The sequence below is a fragment of the Pleurodeles waltl genome, chromosome 6 (genome assembly GCF_031143425.1).
Source record: "Pleurodeles waltl isolate 20211129_DDA chromosome 6, aPleWal1.hap1.20221129, whole genome shotgun sequence".
Taxonomy (NCBI): Eukaryota; Metazoa; Chordata; class Amphibia; order Caudata; family Salamandridae; genus Pleurodeles; species Pleurodeles waltl.
This window is the reverse complement of record NC_090445.1, coordinates 289,502,900-289,516,443: the sequence shown is the minus strand read 5'-3', so window position 1 is coordinate 289,516,443 and position 13,544 is coordinate 289,502,900.

The following is a 13,544-nucleotide window of genomic DNA, read 5'->3' as shown; positions in this document are numbered from 1 at the left end:
ATCTACCTGTCCCAGTGTGTCTAAAAAAACTTTTCCTGGCTAATATTGACCTCTTTCCTACACCTCCCCCCGTACTTCCGGTAGGAAAGTACCATCTTGCCTGGCATGTTACCCCCATTTTTCACTGTATATATGTTGTTTTAGTTGTATGTGTCACTGGGACCCTGCTAGTCAGGGCCCCAGTGCTCATAAGTGTGCCTGAATGTGTTACCTGTGTTATGACTAACTGTCTCACTGAGGCTCTGCTAACCAGAACCTCAGTGGTTATGCTCTCTCATTACTTTCAAATTGTCACTAACAGGCTAGTGACCAATTTTACCAATTTACATTGGCTTACTGGAACACCCTTATAATTCCCTAGTATATGGTACTGAGGTACCCAGGGTATTGGGGTTCCAGGAGATCCCTATGGGCTGCAGCATTTCTTTTGCCACCCATAGGGAGCTCTGACAATTCTTACACAGGCCTGCCACTGCAGCCTGAGTGAAATAACGTCCACGTTATTTCACAGCCATTTTACACAGCACTTAAGTAACTTATAAGTCACCTATATGTCTAACCTTTACCTGGTAAAGGTTGGGTGCTAAGTTACTTAGTGTGAGGGCACCCTGGCACTAGCCAAGGTGCCCCCACATTGTTCAGGGCCAATTCCCCGGACTTTGTGAGTGCGGGGACACCATTACACGCGTGCACTACATATAGGTCACTACCTATATGTAGCTTCACAATGGTAACTCCGAGCACAGACCCTGGTACTGCCAAACTGCCTTTCCCGGGGTTTCACTGCAGCTGCTGCTGCTGCCAACCCCTCAGACAGGCATCTGCCCTCCTGGGGTCCAGCCAGGCCTGGCCCAGGATGGCAGAACAAAGGACTTCCTCTGAGAGAGGGTGTTACACCCTCTCCCTTTGGAAAATGGTGTGAAGGCAGGGGAGGAGTAGCCTCCCCCAGCCTCTGGAATTGCTTTCATGGGCACACATGGTGCCCATTTCTGCATAAGCCAGTCTACACCGGTTCAGGGACCCCTTAGCCCTGCTCTGGCGCGAAACTGGACAAAGGAAAGGGGAGTGACCACTCCCCTGACCTGTACCTCCCCTGGGAGGTGCCCAGAGCTCCTTCAGTGTGCTCCAGACCTCTGCCATCTTGGAAACAGAGGTGCTGCTGGCACACTGGACTGCTCTGAGTGGCCAGTGCCATCAGGTGACGTCAAAGACTCCTGCTGATAGGCTCCTTCAGGTGTTGCTAGCCTATCCTCTCTCCTAGGTAGCCAAACCCTCTTTTCTGGCTATTTAGGGTCTCTGTCTCTTGGGATTCCTTAGATAACGAATGCAAGAGCTCATCCGAGTTCCTCTGCATCTCTCTCTTCACCTTCTGCCAAGGAATCGACTGCTGACCGCGCTGGAAGCCTGCAAAACTGCAACATAGTAGCAAAGACGACTACTGCAACTCTGTAACGCTGATCCTGCCGCCTTCTCGACTGTTTTCCTGGTGGTGCATGCTGTGGGGGTAGTCTGCCTCCTCTCTGCACTAGAAGCTCCAAAGAAATCTCCCGTGGGTCGACGGAATCGTCCCCCTGCAACCGCAGGCACCAAAGAACTGCATCACCGGTACCTTGGGTCTCCTCTCAGCACGACGAGCGAGGTCCCTTAAATCCAGCAACTCTGTCCAAGTGACTCACACAGTCCAGTGACTCTTCAGTCCAAGTTTGGTGGAGGTAAGTCCTTGCCTCCCCACGCCAGACTGCATTGCTGGGAACCGCGACTTTTGCAGCTACTCCCGCCTCCGTGCACTTCCGGCGGAAATCCTTTGTGCACAGTCCAGCCTGGGTCCACGGCACTCTAACCTGCATTGCATGACCTCCTAAGTTGTTCTCCGGCGACGTGGGACTCCTTTGTGCGACTTTGGGTGAGCACCGTTTCACACATCATTGTAGTGCTGGTTTCTGGCACTTCTGAGGGTGCTGCCTGCTGCTGAGAGGGCTTCTTGTCTTACTCGATGCCCCCTCTGTCCCCAGACGCAATTGGCGACATCCTGGTCCCTCCTGGGCCACAGCAGCATCCAAAAACACTAACCGCACAATTTGCAGCTAGCAAGGCTTGTTGGCAGTCTTTTGGCAGAAAAACACTTCTGCACGACTCTCCACTGCGTGAGGGATCCGTCCTCCAAAGGGGATGTCTCTAGCCCTTGTCGTTCTTGCAGAAAGCTATGCTTCTACTGTCCAGTAGCAGCATCTTTGCACCCACAGCTGGCATTTCCTGGGCATCTGCCCATCTCCGACTTGCTTGTGACTTTTGGACTTGGTCCCCTTGTTCCACAGGTACCCTCGACTGGAAATCCATTGTTGTTGCATTGTTGGTTTGTGTCTTTCCTGCAGAATTCCCCTATCACGACTTCTATGTCCTTTGGGGAACTTTAGTGCACTTTGCACTCACTTTTCAGGGTCTTGGGGTGGGCTATTTTTCTAACCCTTACTATTTTCTAATAGTCCCAGCGACCCTCTACAAGGTCACATAGGTTTGGGGTCCATTCGTGGTTCGCATTCCACTTTTGGAGTATATGGTTTGTGTTGCCCCTATCCCTATGTGTCTCCATTGCATCCTATTGTAACTATACATTGTTTGCACTGTTTTCTAATACTATTACTGCATATTTTGGTATTGTGTACATATATCTTGTGTATATTTGCTATCCTCATACTGAGGGTACTCACTGAGATACTTTTGGCATATTGTCATAAAAATAAAGTACCTTTATTTTTAGTATATCTGTGTATTGTGTTTTCTTATGATATTGTGCATATGACACTATGTGGTACTGTAGGAGCTTCACTCGTCTCCTAGTTCAGCCTAAGCTGCTCTGCTAAGCTACCATTATCTATCAGCCTATGCTGCTAGACACCCTATACACTAATAAGGGATAACTGGGCCTGGTGCAAGGTGCAAGTACCCCTAGGTACTCACTACAAGCCAGTCCAGCCTCCTACACTTCCCCTAGGGCCAGGCTTTCCAGGTCTCAACCCAGCACCTCAGCCACCACATCCCCAGGCACAGTGGTGCCAGCAACTGCGGGCTATTGGAGTGCGCCAACCATCAGGGCTGCCAGTGTGCCATGGCGCGAGGGCAAGGACATCCCGCCACCTGCCAATCTAAAAAAGTTGGCCACATCCCGGAGGGAGAAGTCGAAAACACCTGCCACCAAGGGCTCAGGGAAAACGAAAGGGGACAGTGGCAAGACAGCTGCGCCACCTTCAAAGGTGGGGAAAGGCCAGAAAGTGAAGGGCAGGTCAGGAGGGGGTATGGTGGCACCAACTGAGGGACCAGTGTGAAACCTTATGTCCACGTCGACGCCAACCTGTACGGCGGAGAAGACTGCCACCTGCACCGCCACCTGAACCCCCACAGAGCCTGCTGCCAGCAACACTGCCAGAGAGCCCGCAGCCAGCACTGCCGCCACAGAGCCTGCAGCCAACACTGCCGCCACAGTGCCCGCAGCCAGCACCGCCGCCACAGAGCCCGCAGCCAGCACCGCCGCCACAGAGCCCGCAGCCAGCACCGCTGCCACAGAGCCCGCAGCCAGCACCACCGTGACTGACACCGCCGCAAGCACTGCCGCGACTGACACCGCCCCAAGCACCGCCAGCGGCACCCCGACATACTGAGCCACTGGAACCACCACAGACATGGCTGCCATCTCCAGTGGTCAGTCGTCCGATGAAGCACTCTGGGCACAAAGCCCCCTCCAGAACCAGTGGAGAAAGGCATCCACTACCTCTGTCCTTGGCAGGATGAAGCACTCTGGGCACAAAGCCCCCTCCAGAACCAGTGGAGTATCACATCCACTACCTCTGTCCTTGGCGGGATGAAGCACTCTGGGCACAAAGCCCCCTCCAGAACCAGTGGAGCGATACATCCACTACCTCAGTCCTTGGCAGGATGAAGCACTCTGGGCACACAGCCCCCTCCTGAACCAGTGGAGAAAGGCATCCACTACCTCAGTCCTTGGCAGGATGAAGCACTCTGGGAACAAAGCCCCCTCCAGAACCAGTGGAGAAAGGCATCCACTACCTCTGTCCTTGGCAAGATGAAGCACTCTGGGCACAAAGCCCCCTCCAGAACCAGTGGAGTATTACATCCACTACCTCAGTCCTTGGCACGATGAAGCACTCTGGGTACAAAGCCCCCTCCAGAACCAGTGGAGAAAGGCATCCACTACCTCAGTCTTTGGCAGGATGAAGCACTCTGGACACAAAGCCCCCTCCAGAACCAGTGGAGAAAGGCATCCACTACCTCTGTCCTTGGCAGGATGAAGCATTCTGGGCAAAAAGCCCCCTCCAGAACCAGTGGAGTATCACATCAACTACCTCAGTCCTTGGCAGGATGAAGCACTCTGGGCACAAAGCCCCCTCCAGAACCAGTGGAGAAAGGCATCTACTACCTCTGTCCTTGGCAGGATGAAGCACTCTGGGCACAAAGCCCCCTCCATAACCAGTGGAGTATCACATCCACTACCTCAGTCCTTGGCAGGATGAAGCACTCCGGGCACAAAGCCCCTTCCAGAACCAGTGGAGACTGTTATCCACTTGTGAAACTTTGGCTTTGCACTCCCCAGGATGCAGCAGTGGGCAAACCACCCACTGGAGAGACTTGAGAGACTGTGGCTTTGTACTCCCCAGGATGCAGCAGTGGTCAAACCACCCACTTGAGAGACTTGAGAGTCTGTGGCTTTGCACTCCTCAGAATGCAGCAGTGGGCAACCCACCCACTTGAGAGACTGTGGCTTTGCATTTCCCAGGATGCAGCAGTGGGCAAACCACCCACTGGAGAGACTTGAGAGACTGTGGCTTTGCACTGCCCAGGATGCAGCAGTGGGCAAACCACCCACTGGAGAGAGTTGAGAGACTGTGGCTTTGCACTCCCCAGGATAAATCAATGGGCATGGAGCCCCCTCGTGGAGAAGTGGCATCGTGCGTTCATCAGACTGAGGTGCCTCCCCTGCCCCTCCTCCTGAGGTGCCTGTATATTTTTGGTGTGATGCCCCAGAAGTGTTCTCTCCGTTTCCAGTCAGGTATCTAGTGTGGGCCTCGCCCATGCATTTTGGGCCCAGTGGTCCACGGACAATGATTGGTGCACTATCCGGACTTGTGTAGTTGGTGTACATAATTGTATATACTGTATTTTGAGTTTTAACTACTGGATTTTTAGTGATTACAATCGTTCAAATCAATTCCTTTTGTCCTGGTGTTATTCATGGGGTGGTTGGGGGGTATATGTAATGTTGCAGCAGATATTTGTGTGTATGGTGTTGTGGGTGAGGGTGGGGGTGTTGCGTGTTGCGTGTGTGTGTCACTCTCTTTTCCCTCCCCCCTCCCCTGTGTTGTAGGTGCAGTACTCACCGTGGTCGTCGCTGCCGTCTTTGGAGCTCCTGATAGAGGATCAGGAAGACAATCGCCGGCAGGATCTGCAGTTCTGGCTCCATGGTGTCCTGGTTCCTCGTGGGGTGTGGAGAGGTGGGTGATTTCCCCTTCTGTGTACTGTTTCCGCCGTGTTTTTATTCGCGTTGGTTCCGCCCCGGAAAAGGTGGCGGATTGCCGTGTTGTGATAGGGTGGGCGGTACATTGTCTTCCGCCTGTCTGTTGGCGGTTACCGCCGCGCTGTTTGTTTGTACCGCCATGTCGGTCGGAGTGTTAAAGTGGCTGTCTATGTTGGCGGTTTCTGCCGTTGTCGTAATTCCATTTTTTTTCTGCCGGCCTGTTGGCGGTATTACCGCCGCTTTAACACCGACCGACACGGGGTTGTAATGAGGGCCTATGTCTTTCCAAAACTAGATTTGTTTTCTGAATAAATTGTAAGTCTCACATTTGCATGGACATATCAAAAGCAGTATTGGACTGACCTTCACCTAATCATAACAACACTTCAGGTAATTCTTCATAAACCCTTCTCCCTTCTGTAACAAGATGATGAAGATAAATGGCTTGACGCCTAGGTGGTCCATACCTATCACTCCATTGGCTAATATATACATATTGAATATTTTCTTCCACTGTTTCCACGGTATAGATGATTGTCCTGTCGTTGATAAGAACGGTGGAGGTGATGTCATGCTCTGATCTGCCAAATGTAATATAATAAACAAACATAAAAATGTAAAATAAAAATGTAATATAATAAATTAAAATAAGAAACTAAAATATTTTGCTAAAATAATAACTTCTTCAATATCTGTATTTCTCTTTATGTTGTTTTATGTACTGTTGTTTTCTTATGTTCCAACATGTATTTGCTAGAGTCCTACTTGCATGTTCTTCTTTTCTGGTATTAAGTCCTTCCTTTATTTCTTGCTCTTGAACTTGCTGTATGTGTATCGAAGATAAGAAGCATTTTGCAGTCCTAATCAGGTAACTTCAATTTATAGTCTCATATATTTGTATAGTCAACGTATTAGTTGTCACTTATTGCCTCTTTATTTTCAAAACATGCTCTAAGCGCACCAGAGCTTTGTTTAATCTTGCTCCATTAATCTCGCGTTTTGGTGAGTGCAGCTGCCTTCTTTTACTGCATGTGCTGGAGAATGAAGTCACTCCCTTTCAGAAATTGGGTCTCCAGTTGGAAGAGGTATGCACCTTGTCTAAGTAGGGACCACAATCCTAGTCAGTGTAAGTCACAACACAACCTAAATTATCCTATGCTCACCCTCCAGTAGCTTTTCTCAGAGCAGGCAGCCTTAAATTAGAAGGCAATGTGTGAAGTATTTGTGCAATAACTCATACAGTAACACAGTGGAAACACCACAAAAAAGTACTCAACAACAGTTTAGGAAAATAGTTAATATTTATCGACAAAAATCCAATATGCACAAGTCAAGATATCACTTCTTAAAGGTTTAAATGAGTCTCAATCCTTAAGAATCAGTGGTTGTATCCTTTTAACCCATGTGTCAGAAATAACGATGAAGGTGGGCTGCAGAGGAGGGGATGAGTTGAAAAGTTAAGCGATATGTTGATTTTTCCAGCACAACAGAGGCAATGCGTTGTTTCTTTCCACACTGCAAGGCGTTGCGTCGGTTTCCAGGAGTGCAGCCTTGGTTGCTCACTGCAATGCAGGATACTTTGACACCCAAGGATGATGTATGGAAAATCCAGAACACATTGAGCAAAGGCAACAAGTGCTGCATTGATCTGGCAGACAATGTGGTGATTTTTCAGCAACAAGGCCGGCGCTGTCTCAATCTGGCAGGTGTTGTGTCATATTTTGCAGGTCCTGTGTCAATTTTCCGATGTGCTGGAGCTTCTCTTCTTTGGTGAAGTATTTGATAGCCCTGAGACCTCAGAACAGAAGGCAAGCTCAATCCGAGCTCTTGGAGAGCACCTGAGGAGGAAGGTAGAGTTTTTCCAGCAGAGTCAGGGGTCAGCAGGCAACAGGGCAACAAGCAGGCCAGCAGTCCTTCCAACAAAGCAGTCCAGATGTATCCTTTGGCCATCCAGACAGTCCCTCTGACAGAACACAGTTGTAGGTACAGTAGTGGCTGATTTGGTGGGGGTCACAGATCCAGAATATATATTCAAAAGTGGCTTTGAAGTATAAGAAAGCTCAAAGAGTGGTTTTGAAGTGCACAAGTTCCCCTTTCAAACCAACCCTGTCTGCCAGGAGCCATGTGGGGGGTTATCAGTCCTTTGTGTGAGGCAAGCCACTGACCTTTGAAATGTAAGTGAGAGCCCCTCCACCCTTCCTGCCCAGGGAAACCCATCTGTATGCAGATGAATATAGTTGCAGCTGAGTGACCTGTGTTTATGGTTGCTTGTGGCTGTCTGGGTGGAATGTACAAGGGGAGAGGTCAAACAGCACAGACCAAATGTGGATCGGAGACAGGCTGTCAGACACAGATGGCAGTTAGTGCAGAGAAATGCCTACTTTCTAAAAGTGGCATTTCTGAAAAAGTAATGTAAAATCCAACTTCACCAGTAAGTAGGATTTCTCACTACCATTCCAACCATATCAAACAAGACAAACATGAATATTCCTCTTAGATCAGAAATCTCCACTTAAAAGCATATAAGGGAATTTCTAATGCTGGACTGTGAGAGGAGCAGGCTTCACAGTAGTGAAAAACGACTTTGGGAGTTTTTCACTACCAGGACATGTAAAACTGATAAGCACATGTCCTGCCTTTTACTTTCATAGCACTCTTCCCTATGGTTTACCCAGGGTCTACCTTAGGGGTGAATTATATGAAGGAAAGGGGGAATTAAAGGCTTTTTCAAATGCCAAGTCGAAGTGCTGGTGAAACTGCACATACAGGCTTAGCAATGGCAGACCTGAGACATGGTAAAGGGGCTACTTATGTGGATGGCACAATCAGTGCTTCACGCCCTCTAGTAGCATTTAATTTACAGGCACTGGGCCCACTTAGTGCACTTTACTAGGGACTTAGAGGTAAATTAAATATGCCAATTGGGTATGAGCCAATGTTACCATGTTTAGGGGAGAGAACACATGCACTTTAGCACTGGTCAGCAGTGGTAAAGTGCGCAGAGTCCTAAAACCAGCAAAAAGGTGATCAGAAAATGGGGGGAGGCAGGCAGAAAGTTGGGGAAAGACAACCCTGAGGCTGTCAGGTCTAACACTCCCTTCGTTTATCTTCGCAACATGTGCTGGAGCTTGCTTTGACAGCTCGCGCCTCTGTGGATGTCTTGTGATAGAACAGTTTCTTCTACGGCATGCGCTGGCGTTCTGTCAGTGTTCTCCTTGCGCTGTTTACTCTCCTCACAATGCTCACATCGTAACAGTCCTGATACTATATTCCTCTGATATCTGATAATAATCTAGAGCATCACTTGCCTTAGTTTTTTTTTCACACAACATTGCTCAGTTCCTCTAATATTTTCTCTGGTTTCCATCAGTTATTTAATTTTCTCATTCCTTCACTACATATGAAATCCAGGGGTGGAGATGTCAAACGTCTGTCCCCTGCACAGTTTGTTCTTCACTTGTCCCCAATGTAAAGATCAACTTTCTTTATAAATTTATTAGCATATTCAATGACATCTCCAGATGACCTTTAGGCATCCTTTCAGCTTACCCTCTCAACTCTCAACAAATTCTCCCCCTACATTCCAATATATCATTACATTATATCACATGACTTTATTACATTCTCTGCTCATTACAATTCTACCTATTTTATCACCACAGTACAGCTTGCTTTCTGTGGCACAGTGAGCCTGGGACCCATGCCTGGGCATACCCGGTATATGTAGGGCAGCAAATGAGAAAAGAACAAGGTGATGGATAGAATGCCAGGCCCCACCGCCAACCTCCCGCCATTATCAGCTGAAGGCCATGTGCAGCCAGGGTTTGGTGTTATGTATGATAACAAAATATTACCGTATATTAAAAACCCTAAACATTCACTAAAAAAACAAAGGATGAAAGTAATGTTATAGTTAGGTGAAATGTTCAGTCATAACATTTTAATCCAAAAAAACCCACAGAGATTCAGTTATAGTTATCTCACGTAACTACAACTCAAGCCCTATGGTAACTATAACTTGTGCCCTTGGCAAGCATTGCTAATTATCCTACATATTACAACACTCATGACATCTTCTATGACATCATTGATAACATCACTGCCACATTTGCAACAAAATCATTGTCAACAAAACAAGGCATGGCAGGAGCTCGAGTTTTAGTTACCTCAGGGCACGAGTTATAGTTAGTTGAAATAACTATAACTTGAATTTTCTGTGTTTTTTAAACTTTATGTTCCTACAGAACAGACATATCACCCAGTGGTAACTAGTTTCTTCATGAAAAGTTTTGGGCAAACCCACACCACACATGGACAGGGGATTGGCTTCACTTATGGTAATAAAACCATTACTTTACATTTTAAAAAACCTAGACTTTTGCTGAAAAAACAAAGGTTAAAGTGACATTATAGTAAGGAATGTGATATAATATCTTACTTTACATTAAAAGAAACTGTTAAGATCCTGGAGAAAGAGTTCACATGGAAGCGATGTTCAGTTCTGGGGTTTATTGATCCACACAGTTGGCACGAAGACAAGAAAGCTCCCTCACCAACCTCCAGCTCTCCCATCGATTCCTAACGTTTTTCCAACACGCCCTCGAGCCCCAACAAGCATTCTAGATCGTGGAATTCTTGGTATGTGTCGCATGACGAGAATTCCACAAGCACTACATATCTACTTCCTTTACAAAAAAAACAAAAGAAAAATCCATATAACGAGATATATAAGTTACTTCACAAAAATACGAACATTTTAGAGAACAGACTTTACATAACATAATCCGTTTATGACTTCTTGGGCAGACTCCTCTTGTTTGGGTATCCTTTGCATTGGCTTTATGAGCATCAATTCCCAGACCAACCCTTGGTGCTTGGGCCTCATGAACACCTGACTGTGTCTGAATGCACCCCTCTTTACCAACCTCTCCACTACACAATAGATCTTCATCACTCATAAGTAAAAAGCTACTGTACTCTTCAGAATTTCCTCTCCTTGTTGCCTCTGCTAGATAAGGCTACTCTCCTCTTGTTCTACCGTTCTCCATTTTCCAAAACCACATGGAACTCATGTACGTCTTTAACTACATATGGTCCACGGAATTTCATAATACCTCTTCCTATACATCCTGATTTTATTTTTACCAAATCTCCCCTCCTTATGTTCCTCTCCCAATTCAAAGCAGGTGTTCCTACCATCCTTTTTACTAAACTTTCTCCTTCTAATACTGATGACATCCAAGGTGGGTTAATTTTGCGCGTGCCCTTCTGCCTTTCATTTCCTCAAATGGTATTTTGCCCGTCACACTGTTCATAGTAGTACGATAAGCCCATACTAAATCACTCACTATAGTACATACATTTTTGCCACCTCTTAACGCCATTTGGATAACTCCTTTCACCATACGATTACACCTCTCAACAATACCATTAGCCTGTGGATTGTACAATGCAGTAAGGGCATGGCAAATGCCACATTGTTTAAGAAATTCTTCCATTTCATTGGACACCAATTGTGTTCTATTATCCGTGATAATTTTCACTGGACATCCCTCTTCATTAAATATTTCTTGCATTACCCTAATGGTGCTTCTAGTGGTGACCTCCTTCATGAACTTCACTGCCACCCACTTCTAATGAACATCAACCATTACTAACACATACCTCATGTCCCATGCAACTCCATTCAATGGCCCAATGAAATCCATGCATAAAGTATGCCATGTCATACCAGGATATGGTATTGTTCCCATTATGTTCTGTTTTCCTACCTTCAACCTTTATTCACTCTCCTTACAATCAACACACCTTTCAACCCAGTTATCCACATCACTATCGACTCCTGGCTACCAAAAAATTTCTTTCAGTCTTCTTTTAGTAACTTTTTGGCCTAAATGACCCTCATGGGCCAATTTGAATAGTTTGAATCTAAAGCCCACTGGAGGAACAAATTTATCACCCCTCACCACACTGTCTTTTGTAATAAGAGACAATTCCTCCAGAACTTTTAAGTATGGTCGAACCTGAACATTCAATGTACTTTCTCTCCTCTCTTCTTCCCTGATCATTTTAACCACTCAATCCATTAGGATGAATGCAGTAAGTTCTTTTGAATCTTCATGCAACTTGACTTGATGATACGCACTTCTAAGATCTAACTTGGAAAAGTACTTTTCCCCTCCTAGCAGTAGGATTAATTTGTTAATGTTCGGCAACGGATAATTATCCACCACAATATTTTGGTTGAGTGATCTAAGGTCAACACAAAATCTCAAAGAGCCGTCTGATTTGCTCGTAATAACTAATGGAGAAATCCAACTTGAGGTTTCAATCCGTTCAATAATACCTTCTTGTACCATATCAGAAATATTTTTTTTTACCTCTTTCATTGCCTTAATGGGAACCCTCCTGAACTTATGCTGTACCAGGACCGCATCCTTCTTTACTACGATTCTATGTACATACCCTTTGAGTTCTCCTAACTTGTTAGCAAAGACTTCTTTATTCTCCACTAAGATTTCATCTAGAGTGATGTCTTGTAACATCATAACCCTATCATCTGTCTCGGACCTATTTTAATGTGTAAATCATATTGATGGTGCCATCCCAAGACTGGTGGACCATTAGTGGCCACGTAAACCTTCTCCTCAATTTGTCTTTCCCCAAATTTTATTTTCGCCAACATGAACCCTATTATAATAACCTTGATATCCACCTTAATTAATATCTTTCAGTAGGAGGCGTAACTTAGGCCATTCTTTCAAAAACATGTTCTGGGGTACAATTGTATATAAAGAACTGGAGTCGATCATTAATTGAACACTCCTCCCACGCACTATAAAGTTCGCCGTTGGTCTGGGTGGCCTGGATACATTTTTTTCCCATCATAATTATTTACTAATGACAGAACCCTGTCCACTTCTTCTTCCAATGCCATACATTCTTCATGGATGACACCCACCCTAGATTTGTTGCTGGTCTTACACATGCGTGCAAAATGCCCCTTTTTACCACACTTCATACATTCTTTACCCAAAGCAAAACATGTCCTGATTCTGTATTGTGAAACTTGCTCCCACACCTAGTACACATTTTACTAGAAGTTTTGTTCATATTACTGTATACATTTTTGTTACCATTTTTAGATGTATGTACATCGTTTGTGCTCGCTAATACATCATTACTCTCCTTAGCAATACAATTTGTATCAGAATCGTCATTGTACATTTTGTCTTTTTTTTCCATTTCCTTCATGCAGTACTCAGATTGTTTTACTATTTTTGCTATCTGAATGGCGTCTTTTAATGTAGGGTTTTTTGCTGCCCATAACCTCTCCTGCATCTTTTTGCTATGACCTTGTACTATTAATTGGTCACATATTAACTCTTCTGTCATCACACCAAAGTGACATTTAGTAGATAGGTCCCTCAATCTTGTAACAAACTCATCGATGCTTTCTTCTGATCTTTGTGGTTGGGTATAAAATTTGTGTTTCGCCATTACAATATTAATTTTCTTTGAGAACCTTTTTTCCAATCTTTTCCTTGCTTCTTTGTACACATCCGCTGCCTGTTGTCCATCCTGCTCCAAAATTGGATGTAAGTATTTAAATATGCACTGACCCTCCTGACCCAATGTGCTGAGAAGGGTGGCTTTTTTTCTCGGTGCCCTTAAATCCTGACCATCGAGTGCCACCAAATAATTTTCAAAAATATCAATCGATTCTTCCCAAGGAATAGGTGGGTCACTAGGTTGGGCAAGGAACAAAGTGGGTTGCACTATTCCTTGTGCATTAGTAGCCATGTAAATTTTCTTATAAAGAAAATACTCCTTAAAATAATGTATATAATACTTTCAAGAATGACTGACAAAACTGTTCCATTATTGTAATTATAATGTGTCCATAATATTTGAATATTTTGTAGTTAATATCTTAGCAAATTCTTTAGTTTTTTTTTAACGTGTGAGACAAAATAGTAAGTAGATGATGTAACACACATATCCATGAAATATTTTC